We start from the raw sequence: 19,887 nt of genomic DNA, 5'->3' as shown, positions 1-19,887 counted from the left end.
AACAAAATTCAACACCCATTTATGATAAAAACTCTGCAGAACGTGGACATGGAGGGAACCTACCTCAACATAATAAAGGCTATATATGACAGACCCACAGCAAACATCATTCTCAATGGTGAAGAACTGAAAGCCTTTCCTCTAAGATCAGGAACAAGACAAGGACGTCCACTCTCACCAATATTATTCAACATAGTTGTGGAAGTCCTAGCCACGGCAATCAGAGAAGAAAAAGAAATAAAAGGAATACAAATAGGAAAAGAAGAAGTAAAACTGTCACTGTTTGCCGATGACATGATACTATACATAGAGAATCCTAAAGATGCCACCAGAAAACTACTAGAGCTAATCAATGAATTTGGTAAAGTTGCAGGATACAAAATTAATGCACAGAAATCTCTTGCATTCCTATATACTAATGATGAAAATTCTGAAAGAGAAATTAAGGAAACACTCCCATTGACCATTGCAACAAAAATAATAAAATACCTAGGAATAAACCTACCTAGGGAGACAAAAGACCTGTATGCAGAAAACTATGAGACACTGATGAAAGAAATTAAAGATGACACCAACAGATGGAGAGATATACCATGTTCTTGGATTGGAAGAATCAATATTGTGAAAATGACTACACTACCGAAAGCAGTCTACAGATTCAATGCAATCCCTATCAAATTACCAATGGCAGTTTTTACAGAACTAGAACAAAAAATCTTAAAATTTGTATGGAGACAGAAAAGACCCCGAATAGCCAAAGCAGTCTTTAGGGGAAAAAAGCGGAGCTGGAGGAATCAGACTCCCTGACTTCAGACTATACTACAAAGCTACAGTAATCAAGACAGTATGGTACTGGCACAAAAACAGAAATACAGATCAATGGAACAAGATAGAAAGCCCAGAGATAAACCCACACACCTGTGGTCAGCTAATCTATGACAAAGGAGGCAAGGATATACAATGGAGAAAAGACAGTCTCTTCAGTAAGTGGTGCTGGGAAAATTGGACAGCTACATGTAAAAGAATGAAATTAGAACACCCCCTAATACCATACACAAAAATAAACTCAAAATGGATTAGAAACCTAAATATAAGACTGGACACTATAAAACTCTTAGAGGAAAACATAGGAAGAGTACTCTTTGACATAAATCACAGCAAGGTATTTTTTGATCCACCTCCTAGAGTAATGGAAATAAAAACAAAAACAAATGGGACCTAATGAAACTTCAAAGCTTTTGCACAGCAAAGGAAACCATAAACAAGACGGAAAGACAACCCTCAGAGTGGGAGAAGATATTTGCGAACAAATCAATGGACAAAGGATTAATCTCCAAAATATATAAACAGCTCATGCAGCTCAATATTAAAAAAAAACCCAATCCAAAAATGGGCAGAAGACCTAAGTAGACATTTCTCCAAAGAAGACATACAGATGGCCAAGAGGCACATGAAAATCTGCTCAACATCACTAATTATTAGAGAAATGCACATCAAAACTACAATGAGGTATCACCTCACACCAGTTAGAATGGGCATCATCAGAAAATCTAGAAACAACAAATGCTGGAGAGGGTGTGAAGAAAAGGGAACTCTCTTGCACTGTTGGTGGGAATGACAGCCACTATGGAGACCAGTATGGAGGTTCCTTACAAAACTAAAAATAGGATTACCATATGATACAGCAATCACACTACTGGGCATATACCCAGAGAAAACCATAATTCAAAAAGACACATGCACCCCAATGTTCATTGCAGCGCTATTTACAATAGTCAGTTCATGGAAGCAACCTAAGTGTCCATCAACAGACAAATGGATAAAGAAGATATGGTACATATATACAATGGAATGTTACTCAGTCGTAAAAAAGAATGAAATTGGGTCATTTGTAGAGACGTGGATGGATCTAGAGACTGTCATACAGAGTGAAGTAAGTCAGAAAGAGATAAACAAATATCGTATATTAATGCATATATGTGGAACCTAGAAAATGGTACAGATGAACCAGTTTGCAGGGCAGAAATAGAGACACAGATGTAGAGAACAAATGTATGGACACCAGGGGGGTAAAGCGGTGGGGGGGTGGGGTGGTAGTGGGATGAATTGGGATATTGGGATTGACGTGTACACTGATGTGCATAAAATGGATGACTAATAAGAACCTGCTGTATAAAAAAATAAAATCCAAAAATTAAAAGAAAAAAAGTCATTGAATTACAGAGTTGGGTGTGAATGTGAATATTTACATTGAGGAAAGAAATCACAACAAACAGGGGCCATGGAGATTCAGGGCTCTTTCTTTTAAAATCTCTTTAGAAAATTGACCAAAAATGCCTCTCGATGGCAACCTGCCTCCCTGCCCACATCCCCGACAGCTTGCAGTGATTTGCAGCCCTCACAGTGGCCCCATGACTTCATCAGCTCCGGGTGAAGCTGCCTCTGCCTCCATGCATCCTTCCTCAGGAAACTATGCTCCAGCAGAACCAAGGAATGGAGTCCAAGGCATGGACTCCAAGGGACAGGAATCCTGTACAATCCACAGGATGCCAATGAGGGAGCTCCCAGGGTAACAAGGGGCTCAGAGAAGGACCAGTTCCAGAGAATGGGGGAGCTGGCTGAGCAGGGATTTCCCAAGGGAAAAAAAAAAAGAAAACTGGCTACTTACTTGACGTTGACTAACTCTACTGAGAGGAATTTTACCATCCTGTCGAAGGTTGAGCAAGAATTAGTAATGAGTACTCAACACTTAAGCAATTGAAGATGTAGCAGTGACTAACTCCAGGACGGTAGAAAAGGTTGTACAAGAGAGGAGGTGTAAAAATCATGGTTTATCATATGGCTCAGTTGTGAATAATATTTACGTAGTCATAATAATGCAAACACTAAACATTACTATATCGAAAAATATTATGATATAACTTGATATATTGGGAACTTGCAAGAAAGGGAAGTGAATGTGAGGTAGAATTATGAGGGTATAAGAGAGCTAAAGCCACATCCTTCAAGGTAGGATGTCAGTAGGTATTATCTAGAACTGTGTGTGTGTGGCCGGGGGGTGGGGGAAGAGCCAGTATTTGCATGTTATTTGGGAATATGATGGTAAACATGAGAAAAATGTAGCCGAAAGCATGGAAAGTAGTTGCCTCTGGGGATGCAGCTTAGTATAAACTCCATAAAAACCTCGTAGAACTTTTAAGACTATACATTTATTTGTTTTGACCAAAACAGAGAATTAAAAAAAGAAAGTGACGCCCCAAGAGGAGTGAGACAGAAAAGCTGTTGGAAATAAAACGAAGGCGCCTCTGCTAAACTACCCCAAGTTCAGTGTTTTTCGAGTTGTGGTCCTGTGACCACCTGCATTCAAATTACCTGCAGTGCCCGTTTATCATTCAGATTTATAGACCCATCCCAGACCTAAGTAATCAGCATTTCTCAGGGCAGGACTTGGAACCTACAATTTCAAAAAGTTCCCCTAGACCCACTGCATTATCTATTGCTTTTTAGTAAACCAAACAACAAAAAATAAATAAAATGATAAAGAATAACAGATGTATAAACAGAGTCAGTGACCCATAAAAAGCACCATGGCAGACACTGCTATTTGCTTACCCGATATCCATTCTTCCTAATTAACAGAATCCCTATTTTATTGTATTGGCAACATGTCCAACGAAAACACTGGATTTTCTCAGGCTCCTTACAGTTTGGGGTAGTTGTGTGACATAGTCTTTATACCAGTGAGATGTATAAGAGGGCTACTGGGTGGAGCTTCCAGGGAAGATCTTAATATTACAGTAAGTCCCCTACATACAAACGAGTTCCGTTCCGAGAGCGCGTTCCTTAAGTCCAATTTGTAAGTCCAGCTAAGTTAGCCTAAGTACCCAACTAACACATTCAGCTATATAGTACTGTACTGTAATAGGTTTATAATACTTTTCACACAAATAATACATAAAAAACGTACACAAAAAATAAAGAAAACATTTTAAATCTTACAGTACATACCTTGAAAAGTACAGTAGTACAGTCCAACAGCTGGCATCCAGGGTCTGGCATCGAGTGAACAGGCAAGAAGAGTTACTGACTGGAGGAGGGAGAGGAGGTGGGAGATGGTAGAGCTGAAGGACTGACAGAGGGCAAGCTGCAATTTCACGTGAACTAACTTACGTGATTGGACATGCGAACACACGTTCGCATCTTTGAAAGTTCACAACTTAAAGGTTTGTATGTAGGGGACTTACTGTATTATCAAAAAGGGACAGACTCAGCTGGTACACGCCTTCTGCCCTTCTTTCTATTAAGCACAGAAGAGGTGCCTGTCCTTCAGTGAGGACGAAAGCGTGCTAAGGGTGGAAGGAGCCTGCTGTGGCCCTGGACTTTGCACCTGCAGACCTCTGGTTCTCTGAGAAGAATAAACTCCTTACTTATTAAGCCCCCAGAGTGGGGTCTTCTGTGACTTGTAGCTGAATGAAATCCTGATGACATCTCATACTTGTTCAAATGTGTATTTGATATACCGTATATTGAACACAGTTTTTTGAGTGCTTTGGGCACTGTGCTAGGAATAATACAACGGGCCAGACAAATAAGGCTCTTTCCCTCATGGAATGTGGAATACAGTTAGAGTAGAAGAATCTACAGGTGTCTGAGTCCAGGATTCAGTGGGGCTATAGTTTGCTGTCACAGTCCCTAAAGCAACAGAGTCAGTCGAAATAAACCACTCGATTTATGTATGTAGGAAATCCTCAGGGGACCACATGCCAGAAGGAGCAATAGTCTGGACATTGGGAGACCTAGGTTTTCTCTGTAATTCATTAGCGAAGTACATTTGGGGAAGCTATGTGGGGTGACTGCTTAATTTTTCCCGAATCCACTTTTCTTCTTTGAAAAACAAGAAGATTGGGCTCAGCTCTAAAATATTTTGTGATTACATTGAACAACGATGGCCATGAAATATACCAGACAAGAATGTTTCTAAATTTAAACTCTAAGAGTTCAAGTCAGAGGATATATTAAACAAATCACAAACAACTGCCCACTCCAAATTAAACAAACAAACAAAGGGAAAAAGAACATGCTGGAGGGAGTTCTGGTTTGAGACCCGGCTTTGCCACGAAACAGCTGAGTAACCCTGGGATGGACACTCAGTGTCTAAATCTCAATTTCCTCATTTATAAAATATGAAGCAATTATACTCCAATAAAGATCTATTAAAAAATAATAAAAAAATAAAAAGCATACTAAAAAAAAAATAGGGCTATTACTCTGACCTCAAAGTGCTAAGGAAGATGCCTGGTACTCTGTAAAGCCCCATTATGATTTGATACCAGCAAGCTATTGATAATGGCTTGGAAGTCTAAATCCTGCTAGGGGAATACATGAGTGTGCTTTGATGTTTTCAGTTTAATTCTTCATTCCACAAGGCAGATAGATCTTTTGAGTTTCCTTCTGCCTGCCATAGTGTACCTTGTGACCCATTTTATTTTTACATAAGAGAATAGGCAAGAGAAACAGAAACAGCTAAAGTTGAAATCATCTCTGTTTGTTTCTAGCCCCAGTAAAGGTTGGGGGAAAGGGTTGGCTGGTTAAAAGGGAAGCTGGGTTCAAACGAAGTGTGGGAATTACATCACTTACCTGCGGCCTCTAATTGTCCATATTCAGTATGGTATAGTATTGTGAATAATCTGGGTTTTGCCTTATAACCTGTCTCAAGTGTAGATGGGAAATTTGTCTACATATGCAGCCATTAGCTGATGACGCAGTCATGACTTCCATTCTCTTACCCACAATTATAAAAAGTTTTGCAGTAACAGGAACTGTGGCTATGGGAGTGGTTCTACACATGGTAAAATTGATCGTATCCATTTTCAACAAGCAGATGCGTTTGAGAGAAAGACAATCTTTTGATTACAACCAACGTAGGTAACATCTGTACTTTGACCAACTGAGCATGGCAGCCAAAGTGAACGGTGGGGAGATAAGACAGCAGAATTCTTTCTTCCTCTTTATCCAACCCTTTCGCCTCAGCCCTTGCCAAATCCTGACAATTTCAAAGTGCTATTTGCTAAGATTAGGCAAGACACACAACCAAGGATATTGGGGAATACTTTACATAAAATTACTGGTGCCAAACGTGAGATTCAGTAACTTCACCTAGTCCATCACAACCAACATTCCCCAGAAGGGTCGGGGAGGAACCCGCAGAATATGAGGAAAAATGCAGAGTATGTGATAAGTGGTAATACTGCTTCCACCGCCCATGGAAGAAGTGCGAGGAAATCAAAGGTCTTTAAAAAGAAAACTGAGTGCTTGCCTCCTGTAGTACCAGAACAAATAATGCATAACCAGAAATAATGCCTTTTTCTCTGCTTATGTCAGGTGCTCTCCCCTTGTAAAATTAAGGGGCCTTATTCAACAAAGCCCTCATATCAGTTCCATATCTTTTCCAGAAACTTTAGGAACAGAGGGTAACTACATCATATTATTAAGCAGAGGAACTGTCACTCAGGAAGAGCTCAGTCTGAAGCAGGCCGCACCCCCCTATCTCAGAGTGTATTATTTTTCTCCCCAGCAGTGTTCAACATGGTACAAAACCCAGAATATACTGATATGTTGCACATCTGGTTAAAAGGAGTACACGTTTCCTTTAACAGTAAGCCGTACTACTTATTGGAGTGAATGCAAAAACACAGGTAAAATTCTTTTGTCACTTTATGAGCCCAGCAGAGCGGCGGGTAGGGCAACGGGGCAGCCGGCCAGGGATGTGGGGAAAATGGCAGGCGAGGGCAGTGGTGGAAGAGAACAGGAAGGAAGTGCTCATTTCTGGCTAAAATTTTTAAATTGTTTATTTCATAGGGGGTTTCCGTTGCTGCAGCACAACCCTTCTTACATGGAGGGCTAGCTCCTGTCTCCGGAGGTGATCACTCTGGACCCAGACGGGGACACCTAAAACTATTTTCAGGCCCCACTAAACCTCTCCAACCACTGCTAACCTTCCCCCTTGACCCCTCGCATCCCTCTGCCCACTGGCCTGTCCGTGAAAGCTAAATAATGGCTCAGGGGACATTATCTGTCAGTTGCCTCTCACTGTTAGCCTCAAGGCTTGCTGGCCTAAGGAGAGTATGTGGTGGGCGCATTCGCGGGGGGCGGGGGGCGCCGGCCCGGGGAGGGTCGGGGTGGAAGTGCCGCCGCTGCGAGCCGCGGACTCAAGACAGCTCCGGTCTCCGGGCGGGACACGAGTCATCACCGCGGGGGGGTTCCGATCCTCGGGGCGGAACGGAGGGCAGGGGCTTCACACTTGGAAGCTCCTCTCACCGGGCGACACGGTCGCCCTGCCAGGCCGGGGTCGCGACAATATTCACCCCAGGGCCGCTGGCGATCGGCCACAGGTGCGCGGGCGCGGAGGGAGCCTCCCAGTGCGGCCCCACCTCCAGCCCCGAGGGGGCCCTCGGGTCAGCTTCCCCACCCCTGGACCTCCAGCGCCTCCCTGCCCTCCCCAGCCGAGACCCCTCCCCTGGCCGAGCCCCTCCGCGTCGGAACCCCTCCGGGCCGAGCCCCCTGCCCGCAGCCGGCGTCTCACCTGCGCCGAGCGCCTACGAGCCGTCAGTCCGTGGCCGCTTTGCGCGCCGAGTGCAGCTGCCACCCCGCAGGTGCGAGCGCCCCTCCCCGCCCGGCCGCCGCCAGCCGGTCCTCCCCCAACCCCGACCGCCCCTCCCCGCACCTGCCCGGGGGCTGGACTGCCCGTCTCAAAGTCCGCACTGTCCTCCACGCCCCTGACAACTCCCGCCGGGTTGTTTCCTGGCTCCAGACACTCCCTAAGATGTGTGTTCCAACAGGGGCCGGTTTCCAAGCACGTAAGGCCAGCCGTGACTAACTTTGACCTCTTATGATGCAAAGCAATGAACAGAGCCTGGGAGGTGACGGCGGAGGCTGGCTCAAGGAAGACCGTTTAACAAGCCAAGCAATGGTGGTGAACAGGCCTGCCAACTAGGCACGGATCACCCTCCAGCAAAGGAAGGCTCTGGTGTCATATCCCGGACCAGTTTTCTAGGTTAAGCTTGATGTCGTATTCATTCAGCAGAACTGCCAGCAAATCCGCACGCCAGGTAGACACAGTTCTAGGTTCTGGAGACACAGCTGCAAAGGAGCTAATGTCCCTGCCTGGAAGGAGCTGCTCCTAGGAAGGAAGGCGTGACTTTGCAGTGTCATGTGGTCTCCATGCCCTCATCTCTACGTTAAGTGGTTGGCCTAGTGGTGTAGTTTCCCACCCCATCTGTTGGTCATAATCCCTTGTGGAAGTTAAAATAATGCAAGAGGTACGGCTCCATCTCAGACCACTGATCAGAATCTGGGGGAGGAGTGTGGGCAGATTCAGGGGAGCAGAGGAAGCCAGGGCTGAGAATGGAGCCTCCAGGTCTCTAAGATGCCTTCCAGCTTATTCCATTGTTGTAGGCACTGGAAACCAGGAAGGCTTCATGGAAGAGATGCTGTATTTAGGTTTTAGAGAGAGGCAAAAGCAGGGTGGAAAGAGGACAGGATCCCCAGTGCAGCTTCTTTGGATCACATAGCTTTTCTTTTCTCTAAAGCCAAAGTCAAAGGAAGGCACTTTTGAGCATAAGGCATAAACCTGAGCAAAATTTTCCTCTATAAATAGAGTGCATGAGGCCTGGTGGAAGGAGATAAAGCCAGAGGCAGGGCTGTCGGTTAAAAGGCTAATGGAGCCACACACTTGAGATGGATAGTGTGCCAGAGCCAGGAGCTGGAGAGTACCACTTTAATTTCCCATCAGCGTGGGAACTGATTTACCCATTAGGCCTCATCCTGGCCCTTGCTCACACCCACTGCTTGTGAAATGGAAGGTAAGGCGGAGTCCTGGATGCCTGTTACCCTGGGAAATGCTGTGCCTCTCACCAGACCCCTGCTGTGGTCAGGCTTTCTCTTCAGTAATGGTCCCTTTTCCTCTAAGGCAACGATGATGAAATAAATGTGTGACCGCTTAGCTGTAGTCACAGGTGGGTAGAGATGGTTCTTAACATTGAAAACCCAGAACTAAGAAAATTGCTTCTGCCTCAAATGATAATATCCAAGAGCCAGGACAAACCAGTTTTTACAAAATAAGTTTGACCATCTTTAAGTTGATCTGTGGAAATAGTGTAAATCAAACAGCTTAAATCAAACAGTTAACAAAAGCTAAATTACTAATATATCAACAACTGTAATACAATGAGAGCAGCTAACAATTATTACAACGTTCATTTAATATGAAAGTGGAGCAGATTAGCATTTAGAAACAGATCAATCATATGAGCCTAAATGTACACAAGGATGGCATTTTAATTCGGTGGGAAATGGTTTATTTTATAAATATTGCTGACATAATTGACTGTTCTTTTGGAGGATCTTATCATAGAGTTGTTCATCATCTCATCTCCTCTTGGCCATCACGGTGCTAACAGGGCACACAGCCACCCCGCAGGAGCGCCATCTTTCCCAGCCTCCCTTTTAGGTAGGATGGGTTACGTGACTAAGTTCAGGACAATAAGCTGTGAGTGGAAGTGGTTTAGGCAACCTCTGGGTGGAGTCCTGAGAGGAAGGGCTTGTGCCGGGCTTCTCCCCTCCCCTCTCCTGCTGACTGGAATATGGACATGACAGTGGGCCATCAGGGACCATGAAAATGAATGGTGGAGTAAGAGAATAAAAGGAGTCTGGATGCTTGGGTCATCTCACTCAGTAGTCTGTGTACCAGTCCTGGAATGCCCATCTCCAGACTGTAATGTGAAAGAGAAACAAAATTACATCACAGCTGTAAGTCACAGCTTTTGGAGGTTTTCGCCACATGCAACCGAGTCCATAACCTAACTAATGCGGAACATCTTCCCTCCTGCTTGATACGTTGAACAAATACAAATTGAAAATGCATTAAATAAAGATCTAAATATACCATTCACCAGGAATCACAGTTTGGAGACTCCATTGCACAGAACGAATACATCGTAAGAACCTTAAAGATTCTGACTGCAACGTTATTTATAACAGCAAGTGTTTCTCAATATGGGAGTAGTTAAATATGGTATAGCATACCCTTTCTATGATATATTGTGCAGTGATTAAAAAGGGTGAATTAGATTTATATTTGTTGACCAGGAAAATAGTCATAATGTATTGTTAAAGTTAAAAAGTCTGCAGAGTGGTGAGAGATTTTTGTTTTTCTTTTTTTGTGTGTGATAAAATATACATAACATAAAAATTAACATTTTAACCATTTTAACTGTACACTACAGTGGCATTAAGTATGTTCACATTGCTGTACAACCATCTATCTATCTATCTCCAGAACTTTTCATCGTCCTGTGCTGAAACTGTACACCTATTAAACAATAACTGCCCATCCCTTGCTCCCCGAGCCCCTGGTAACGACTGTTCCACATTCTCTATGAATGTGACTACTCAAGGTGTCTCTTTCAAGTGGAATCATACAGAATCTGTCCTATTCGGTCTCACTTATTTCATTTAGCATAGTGTCTTCAAGGTTCATCCATATTGTAGCATGTATCACAATTTCATTGCTTTCTAAGGCTGAGTAAGATTCTGTTGTACATGTATACTATATTTTGTTTATCCATTCACCTGTTGATGGACATTTGTATTGTTTCTGCTTTTGGCTACGGTGAATGATGCTGCTATAAATCTTGGTTTTATTTGGTGTACAAATATCTGTTTGGGTTCTTGCTTTCAGTTCTTTGGTGTATATACCCAGAAGTGGAATTGCTGGATCAAATGGTAATTCTATGTTTAAGTTTTTGAGGAACTGCCATACTGTTTTCCACAGCAGCTGCGACATTTTACATTCCCACCAGCAGTGCACAAGCGTTCCAATTTCTCCACATCCTTGACAATGCTTGTTTTTGGTTTTGGGGTAATAGCCATCCTAATAGGTGTGAAGTAGTATCTCACTGTGGTTTTGATTTGCACCTCTCTAATGATTATTGCTGTTGAGCATCTTTTCGTGTGCTTATTGGCCATTTGTATACCTTCTCTGGAGAGATGTCTGAACGCTTTGCCCATTTTTGAATTGGGTATTTTGATTTTTGTTGTTGAGTTTTAGGAAGCCTCTAAATATTCTGGATATTAATCTCTTATCAGATATGTGATTTGCAAATATTTTCTCCCATTCTGTGGGTTGCCTTTTTACTCTGTTGATAGTGTCCTTTGATGCAAAAAAGTTTTAATTTTGATAAAGTTCAGTTTGCTATTTTTGCTTTTGTTCCTGGGATTTTCATGTCATATCCAAGAAACCATTGTCAAATCCAGTGCCATGAAGATTTCCCCCTATGTCTTCTTCTAAGAGTTTTATAGTTTTAGCTCTTATGCTTAGATCTTTTATCCAGTTTTAAAATATTTATTTATTTACTTGGTTGCGCTGGGTCTTAGTTGTGGCAGGTGGGCTCCTTAGTTGTGGCTCCAGGGCTCCTTAGTAGTGGCATGCAGGCTCCTTAGTTGTGGCATGCATGTGGAATCTAGTTCCCTTACCAGGGATCGAACCCAGGCCCCCTGCATTGGGAGCACGGAGTCTTATCCACTGCGCCGCCAGGGAAGTCCCCCTTTTATCCATTTTGAGTTAATTTTTTGTATATGGTGTTAGGTGAGGGTCCAACTTCACTATTTAGAATGTGTATATCCAGTTTTCCCTGCATTATTTGTTGAAAAGACTGTTCTTTCCCCATTGAATTGTCTTGTCACCCTTGTAAAAAATCACTTGACCATATATGTGCATGGGTTTATTTCTAGGCTCTCTGTTTTATTACATTGGCCTATATATCTGTCTTACCAGAACCACACTGTTTTCATTATTGCAGCTTTGTAGTAAATTTTGAAATCAGGAAGTGTAAGCCTTCCAAATTTATTTTTCTTTTTCAAGATTGCTTTGACTATGTGGTGTTCTTTGAGATTCCATATGAATTTTAGGATGGATTTTTCTATTTCTGCAAAAATCAAATCTTTGGGATTTTGATAGGGTTTGCATTGACTCTGTAGATTGTTTCAGGTAGTATTAACATTTTAAAATTAAGTCTTCTAATCCATGAACACAAGGTGTCCTTCCATTTGTTTATGTCTTCTTTAATTTCTTTCAGAAATGTTTTGCAGTTTTCAGTGTACAAGTCTTTCACCTCCTTGGTTAAGGTTTTTTGTTTTGTTTTGTTTGTTTTCTTTTAAATTTTTTTTTTTTTCCGGCTGCGTTGGGCCTTCGTTGCTGCGTGCGGGCTTTCTCTAGTTGTGGCGAGTGGGGGCTACTCTATTGCAGTGCGCGGGCTTCTTATTGCGGTGGCTTCCCTTGCTGCGGAGCACGGGCTCTAGGCACATGGGCTTCAGTAGTTGCAGCATGTGGGCTCAGTAGTTGTGGCTCACGGGCTCTAGAGCACAGGCTCAGTAGTTGTGGCGCATGGGCTTAGTTGCTCCATGGGATGTGGGATCTTCCTGGACCAGGGATTGAACCCGCATCCCCTGCATTGGCAGGCAGATTCTTAACCACTGCACCACCAGGGAAGTCCCCTTGGTTAAGTTAATTCCTAAGTGTTTTATTCTTTCTGAGTGTTATTGTAAATTGAATTATTTTCTTAATTTCAGGTTTTTGTTGTTAGTGTATAGAAACACAACTGATTTTTGAGTGTTGATTTTGTATTCTGCTATTTTGTTGTTTGTTTATTATTTCTAAAGTTTGTTTTTGTTCTGTTTTGTTTTGTTTTTTGTTGGTGTGTGTGTAATAGTTAGGGTTTTCTACATACAAGATCATGTCATCGGTGAATACAGATCATTGTATTTCTTCCTTTCTAACTTGGATGCCTTTTGTTTCTTTTCCTTGCCTTATTACTCTGGCTAGACCTTCTAATACTATGTTGAATAGAATTGGAAAAAGTGAGTATCCTTGTCTAGTTCCTATTTTTAGAGGAAAAGCTTTTAGTCTTTCACCACTGAGTATCCTGTAAGCTGTGGGTTTTTCATTTATGAACTTTATTATTTTGAGGTAGTTTCTTTCTATGCCTTGTTTATTGAGTGTTATTTTCATGAAAAGCTGTTGAATTGTTTTCAAATGCTTTTCTGCGTTGATTGATATGATCATATAGTTTTCTTCCCCCTTTTCATTCTGTTAATGTAGTGTATTACATAAATTGATTTTCATATGTTGAGCTACCCTTGCATTCTAGGAATAAATTCCATGTGGTCATGGTGTATAATCCCTTTGATATGCTATTGAGTTCTCTTTGCCAGTATTTTGTTAAGGATTCTTACATCAATATTCATAAATAATATTGGTTTGTAATTTTCTTGTAATGTTTTTATTGACTTTGGTATCAGGGCAATGCTGACCTCATAGAATGAGTAAGGGTTTATTCCTTTCTCTTCAATTTTTTGCAAGAGTTTGAGAAGGATTGGTGTTAATTCTTTACATGTTTGGTAGAATTAAGCCGTAAACTTATTAGGCCCAGGGCTTTTCTTTGTTGGGAGGTTTTTGATTTTTGATTCAATCTCCTTACTGGTTTTAGGCCTGTTCAGATTTTCTGTTTCTTCATGATTCAGTCCTGGTAGATTGTGTGATTCTAGGAATTTGTTCATTTCATCTAGGTTATCTGATTTGTTGGCATACAGTTGTTCATAGTACACTTGTTCTCTTGTAATCCTTTTTATTTCTATAGAATTGGTAGTAATGCCCCCACTTATATGTCAGATTTTAGTAATTGGAGTCTTCTCTTTCTTTTTAAATTAGTCAATCTAGCTAAAGGTTTCTCAATTTTGTTAATCTTTTTCAAGGACTAACTTTTTGTTTCATTGATTTTTTTTCTATTGTTTTTCGTTCTTGATTTTACTTACCTCTGCTATAACTTTTATTATTTCCTTTCTTCTGCTACTGTGTTGGGTTTAGTTTTTTCTTCTTTTTCTAGTTCCTTCTTTTCTTTTTTTTTTGGCCGTGCTGTGTGGCTTCTTAGTTGCCTGACCAGGGATTGAACCCGTGCCCTCAGCAGTGAAAGTGCAGAGTCCTAACCACTGGACTGCCAAGGAATTCCCCTTTTCCTAGTTCCTTGAGTAGTAAAGGTAGATTGTTAATTTGAGATCTTTCTTGATTTTAGTGCAAACATTCACAGCTATAAAATTTTCTCTTACTACTGCATCCCATAAATTTTAGTATGTTGTGTTCTCATTTTCATTCATGTCTAAGTATTTTTAAATTCCCCTTGTGATTTCTTCTTTGACCCATTGAGTGTTTAAGTGTGTGATGTTTAATTTGGCACAAATTTGTGACTTTTCAAGTTCTCCTTTGGTTATTGATTGCTAACTTCATCCTGTTGTGGTCAGAGAAGATACTTTTATTTATTAATTTTTAACTTTTTATTTTATATTGGAGTATAGTTGATTAACAATGTTGTGTTAGTTTCAGGTATACAACAAAGTGATTCAGTTATACATATACATGTATCTGATATCTATCTTTTAAAATCTATTGAGAGTTGATTTGTGGCCTAACATATGGTCTATCCTAGAGAATGGTCCATGTGCACTTGAGAAGAATTTATATTCTGTTGCTGTTGGGTGTGTATGTCTATTAGATCTAGTTAATTTTTCCTTTGTTTGTTCTTTTGTTTTGCAATAATGAGATCATATTACGTACATACACAAGTGTGTGGTGTGTGTGTGGGGTACATGAATGAGCATAAAGGAAGTTATGGAAAGCTACCTTGGTTACCTGATGGTAGTAATAACACTGGACAGGATAGAGGTAGGGGTGAGATTGTTAACTTCACTTTAGAAGTGTGTTCCAAGCTGAAGTGCTGGTGGCAGTGAGAGAACCTAGATTGGGTTGTATATGATGACTATCTCAATCATGGTCTCAGGACCAGCTGAGCTGTGAGGGCTGTAGTTTTCTCCACTAATACTCTTCCACGGAGTCTTGCAGAAATCCTGATTGACCACTACATGGAAGAAGGCTCTGTGATGAATTGGACTTAAGAGAGGCATGAGTGGCTCTAGTGGACAGCACTAGACACCTCTGCTGCAACGCTACAGAACCCTCTCAGCCCCACTTCTTAGTCAGTCATGATTGTGGTGACAGTTCGTGCAACCTTTGACAGGCTTTGTGCAGGTGTGGTCAGAGAGATTTACATGAATGCTTATGCTATGATCTCTTCTTCCTGACTTGGGACTTCTCTGAGGCTCACAGGGTGTAGACTCTTGGCACAAACCACTTAGTGGTCATGCATGTGCAACTAGGAGTTCGGGGGGAATAAACGCCCATGAGGCCATTTTCCATGAATGGGGAATAGTAGCCAATCCATAAATGCTTCTCTTCTGTCCCATGGGCAGAGAGTTCTGAGACATATTTCAAAAAAAACTCCTCAAGAAGTACCGGTCAGAAAGAACGTCCTGGTGGCTAACCTTTCTTTCCCTTCTTCCTTGTGACACTCCCTACATCTTTCGCTCCTGCTCTCTGGAATCAAATTCCCAGAGACACTACCCGCACACAGACTTTTTTCTCAGGCTCTGACTTGCAGAAACCTATGTAAAGGCAGTAGCTTTGTTAAAAGGACACGGGAGCTAGCTTGAAGGAACACTCTAAAGATGGGACAATTTGAAAAACCAATAGAATGCCAACAATATAAAAAGCGTATTGGATATATTCAAAACCATTAATTCATAGTGATATTCTAAAGAGAAAAATAAAGTTGTCGAGTAGAGCACAGTGAACCCGTTCCCAGTCCCAGGGAGGACTCCCACTTCGCGGAGGAGAGCAAAGCCCTTCGCAACACCAGCCGCCAGCAGTAGACGTCCAGACGTGCTGCCCACTGCATCTTGGTATCAGAGTCGCCAAGGAAAACAACACGGTACAGCCGTGGGTGGAGCATCGCTGTGCTCACGTAGAGATAGAGCAAAATCAGCCCCAATAGCGCGCATTGGTCCCCTGTGGCCAGTGGGGTCCCTCTCCACCCTGGCAGCCGTCACAGGGCAGTTGGTCTAGAAGCGCCCCGTTCGTGCTGGAGCAGAAGGACCCCGACTCCTCCCCTTTGGAGTCTGGGGTTGTGCACATGTGCAAGCAGGACGGAGGAGCACAGGTTGGGTCTGAATCAGGGAAAGATATTCCCATACAGGCCATAGGCCGGCACAGCGGTGTGGGCCCTCTGTCTCTTGATGAGAAGTGGTCCAGGCCCGTGGCCCATTCTTATGTGGCCAAGTACGTGTTGAAAGACTGCCCATGAGACCAGTTTTCCCAACAAAAACAAAACTAATGAGATGGTTTTGGGGGTTGCGGGGACACCAACTCATTAGGTTAAAAATTAGTAACTACAGGGAAAGAAGAGGAAGCATTTAACCTGCCTTTCCGGTATGAACTATGCATCAGGGAAATTAGATAGTCTTAGGGGATGAAGGAGATCTTTGTAGAAAAACTCTAGCTAAGTGCATAATGAATGATAGAATTAGAAAATCACCATTTGGTGATTTCTAATAAAATGATTGATTCAGGTAATAATCACTAATAAATAGATCTAACAAAATATAGCCAAGACTTCAACACTGAAACCTATAAAACAATACTGAATTTAAAGAAGACCTATGTAAAAGGGGGTATACCATGCTCGTATATTGAAAGACTCAGTATATTAATGATTTAATCCTCTCCAAATTGATCTATAGAGTCAGTGCAATCTCAGTCAATCACTGGAAGATTGTTTTCACGTGTGGTCAAAAAACAATAAACTGATTTTAAAACAAACATGGAAATGCAAAAAGGGTAAGAATAGCTAAGACAAACTTGAAAAACAAAGCGGAAAGACTTGCATTATCAGATATCAAGGCTTATTATGAAGTTGTATAAACAAGAGAGTATGAAAATTGGTACAAGAGTAGACCAATTAACAAAAAGAACAGAAAACGGAGTCTAGAAACTGACCAACACAGATACAGTCACTTGATTGATGCCAAGTTTGCAGTGCAGTGCAGTGGGTGGGGTGGAGAGAGTAGTCTTTGAGTTAACAGAGCTGGGTCAATTGTACACCCATATGGACATTTTTATATATTGATCTATCCCTCTCACTGGTACACGAAATCAGTTACAGTGGATTGTAGATTGTTGACTGGAAAAAGCACAACCTAAAAGTTGAGAGTTATGTTTTATGAGGCAGACATTCTGAGGACATTCAGCCTGGGAGACAGGACTCTCAGATAACTCTGAGGGACTGCTCTGAAGAGGCGAGGCGGAAGCCAGGAAATATATTAGGAGTTTTTGCAACTAAGAGCAGGTAGTCGGAACATCAAACGTTTACTGTTAATTAAAGAAAACCAGATATCTCAAGTTAAGGAATTTAGTGCTTTTCTATGGATGGGAAGATGCAAAGTCTGGGCTCACTGAAACATTCCTTTGATCTGCACCTCAGCTATCTGGGGCCAGTATCCTGTGTTTTCTCATCCTGAGTTTCCTCAGGGTGAACCATCGCCTGGGGTGGCTGCAGCAGTTGACTACTTGATGGTGGGCATCCTCTTCTATCCTGAGTTCCCTCATGGCTCACCTGGGAAGGCCGTAATGTGATGGCTTCAAGGCTGCAACATCCTTTCTTTACTGATACGGCAGCAGTATTTTTCATTCATAAGATCTAAGTGTGAAAGCGGAAACAACAAAGGTTTTAGAAAACAATATAGAAGAATATCTTTACACCCTAGGGAATAAAAATATTTTCTACAAAGGGCATAAAAAAGCACCAACCATAAAAAAAAGACTGATAAAGGAGACTTCATTGTAATTAAGAACTTCTGTTTATAAAAGGGCAACATTAAGAAACTGAAAAGGCAAACCACAGACTGGGAGAAAATATTAATATTTGCAATACATATCTGATAAAAGATTCATATACAGAATATACAAGAAGCCCCTACAAACCAGTAAGAAATAGGCAGACCACACATTTAAAAACAAGCAAAGGAAGTTAAATAGCTACTTAAAAAAAGAGGAATAATAGTAAGACAGTACAAATTCTCAATCTACCCCTCACTCCAGCCTTTTTGAGATATGTTTGACATATAACATTGTGTAAGTTTAAGTTGTAAAATGTAATGATTTGATATATGTATATATTGTGAAATGTTTATCACGATAAGGTTAGTTAACACATCGTTCACTTCACCTAATTACAGGTTGGTTTGTTTGTTTTTTGGTTGTTGTTATAGTGGGAACATTTAAGATCTACTTTTTTAGCAGCTTTCAACTATACAGTACAGTATTGTTAACTATAGTCACTATTCTGACATTAGATTCCCAGAACATATTCAGCTTATAACTGAAACTTTGTATCCTTGGACCAGAGTCTTGTCATTTCCCCCACCCCCCAAACCCTGGCAACCACCAGTTTACCTTCTGTTTCTATGGGTTTGGATTCCACATAAAAGTGAGAACGTACAGTATTTGTCTTTCTCTATCTGACTTATTTCACTTATCATAAAGCCCTCAAGGCGCATCCTTGTCACAAAGGGCAGGATTTCCTTCTTTTTTATGACTGAATTATTTTCATATTTATTTATTTATTTATAGCTTTTCGCTGTATTGGGTCTTCGTTGCTGCGTGCAGGCTTTCTCTAGTTGTGGCGAGCAGGGGCTACTCTTCGTTGCGGTGCGTGGGCTTCTCATTGTGGTGGCTTCTCTTGTCATGGAGCATGGGCTCTAGGCGCATGGGCTTCAGTACTTGTGGCACTTGGGCTCCGTAGTTGTGGCTTGCGGGCTCTAGAGCACAGGCCCAGTAGTTGTGGCACACGGGCTTAGTTGCTCCGCGGCATGTGGGCTCCTCCTGGACCATGGCTTGAACCCGTGTCCCCTGCATTGCCAGGTGGATTTTTAACCACTGCACCACCAGCGAAGCCCCTGAATTATTTTCTTCAGTCATTCATCCATCAATAAGTTGTTTCCATGTCTTGGCTATTGTGAATAATGCTGCAAAGCACATGGAGGGGCAGATATCTCTACAAGATAGTGATCTCATTTCTTTTGGATATATACACAGAAGTGGGATTGCTGGGTCACATGGTAGGTTGAGGAACCTCCATAATGATTCCTGGAACAGTTTACGTTCCCACCAGCAGTGCACAAAGTTTCCCTTTTTTTCACATCTTCACCAACATTTGTTATCTGTTGTCTTTTTGATAATAGCCATCCTAACAGGTGTAGGGTGATATCTCATTGTGGTTTTGATTTGCATTTCCACAATGATTAGTAATGTTAAGCATCATTTCATGCACCCGTTGGCCATTTGTATGTCTTCTTTGGAAAACCGTCCATCCAATTTCTTTGCCCACTTTAAGATCAGAATTTTTTGGTTTTTTGTTTGTTTGTTTTGTTTTTTTAAAATTTTTGTTATTGAGTTGTATGAGCTCCTTAAATATTTTGGATATGAACCTCTTATCAGATATACGATACAAATATTTCCTCCCATTCAGTGGGTTGCCTTTTTATTTTGTTTATTATTTCTCTTGCTGTGTAGAAGGTTTTTAGTTTGACGTAGTCCCACTTATTAATTTTTGCTTGTGTTGCTTGTGCTTTTGGTGTCACGTACAAAAAATTTTTACCAGGACCAATTTCAAGGAGCTTTCCTCCTGTGTTTTCTTCTAGGAGTTTTATGGTTTCAGGTCTTGTGTTTAAGTCACTTTAGTTCTTCTGCCCATTTTGAGCTAATTTTTGTGAATGGTGTAAGACAGCAGTCCAGTTGCGTTCTTTTGCATGTGAATATCTAGTTTTCCCAACACCATTTATTGAAGAGACTATCCTTTCCACGCTGAGTATTTTTGACTCCTCCATCAAATCGTAGTTGACCATGTGTATGATGGTTAATTTCTGGGCTCTTGATTCTGTTCCATT

At 41.6% G+C, this 19,887-nt stretch overlaps 1 protein-coding gene across 1 annotated transcript in view; it reads right to left on the bottom strand.

Moving 5' to 3' along the window:
* TMEM45B (transmembrane protein 45B) overlaps window positions 1-7,626 on the bottom strand; it is a 29,845-nt gene extending 22,219 nt beyond the window's left edge. The window contains exon 1 of the mRNA XM_030841129.3: window positions 7,583-7,626. The gene's annotated coding sequence lies outside the window, so the exon portion shown is untranslated. The remainder of the gene's footprint in view (window positions 1-7,582) is intronic.
* Between the last annotated feature and the right edge of the window lie 12,261 nt (window positions 7,627-19,887).

Source organism: Globicephala melas, chromosome 8, assembly GCF_963455315.2.
Source record: "Globicephala melas chromosome 8, mGloMel1.2, whole genome shotgun sequence".
NCBI lineage: Eukaryota > Metazoa > Chordata > Mammalia > Artiodactyla > Delphinidae > Globicephala > Globicephala melas.
The sequence above is the reverse complement of the archived record's forward strand: the minus strand, read 5'-3'. Positions and strand labels throughout refer to the sequence as shown.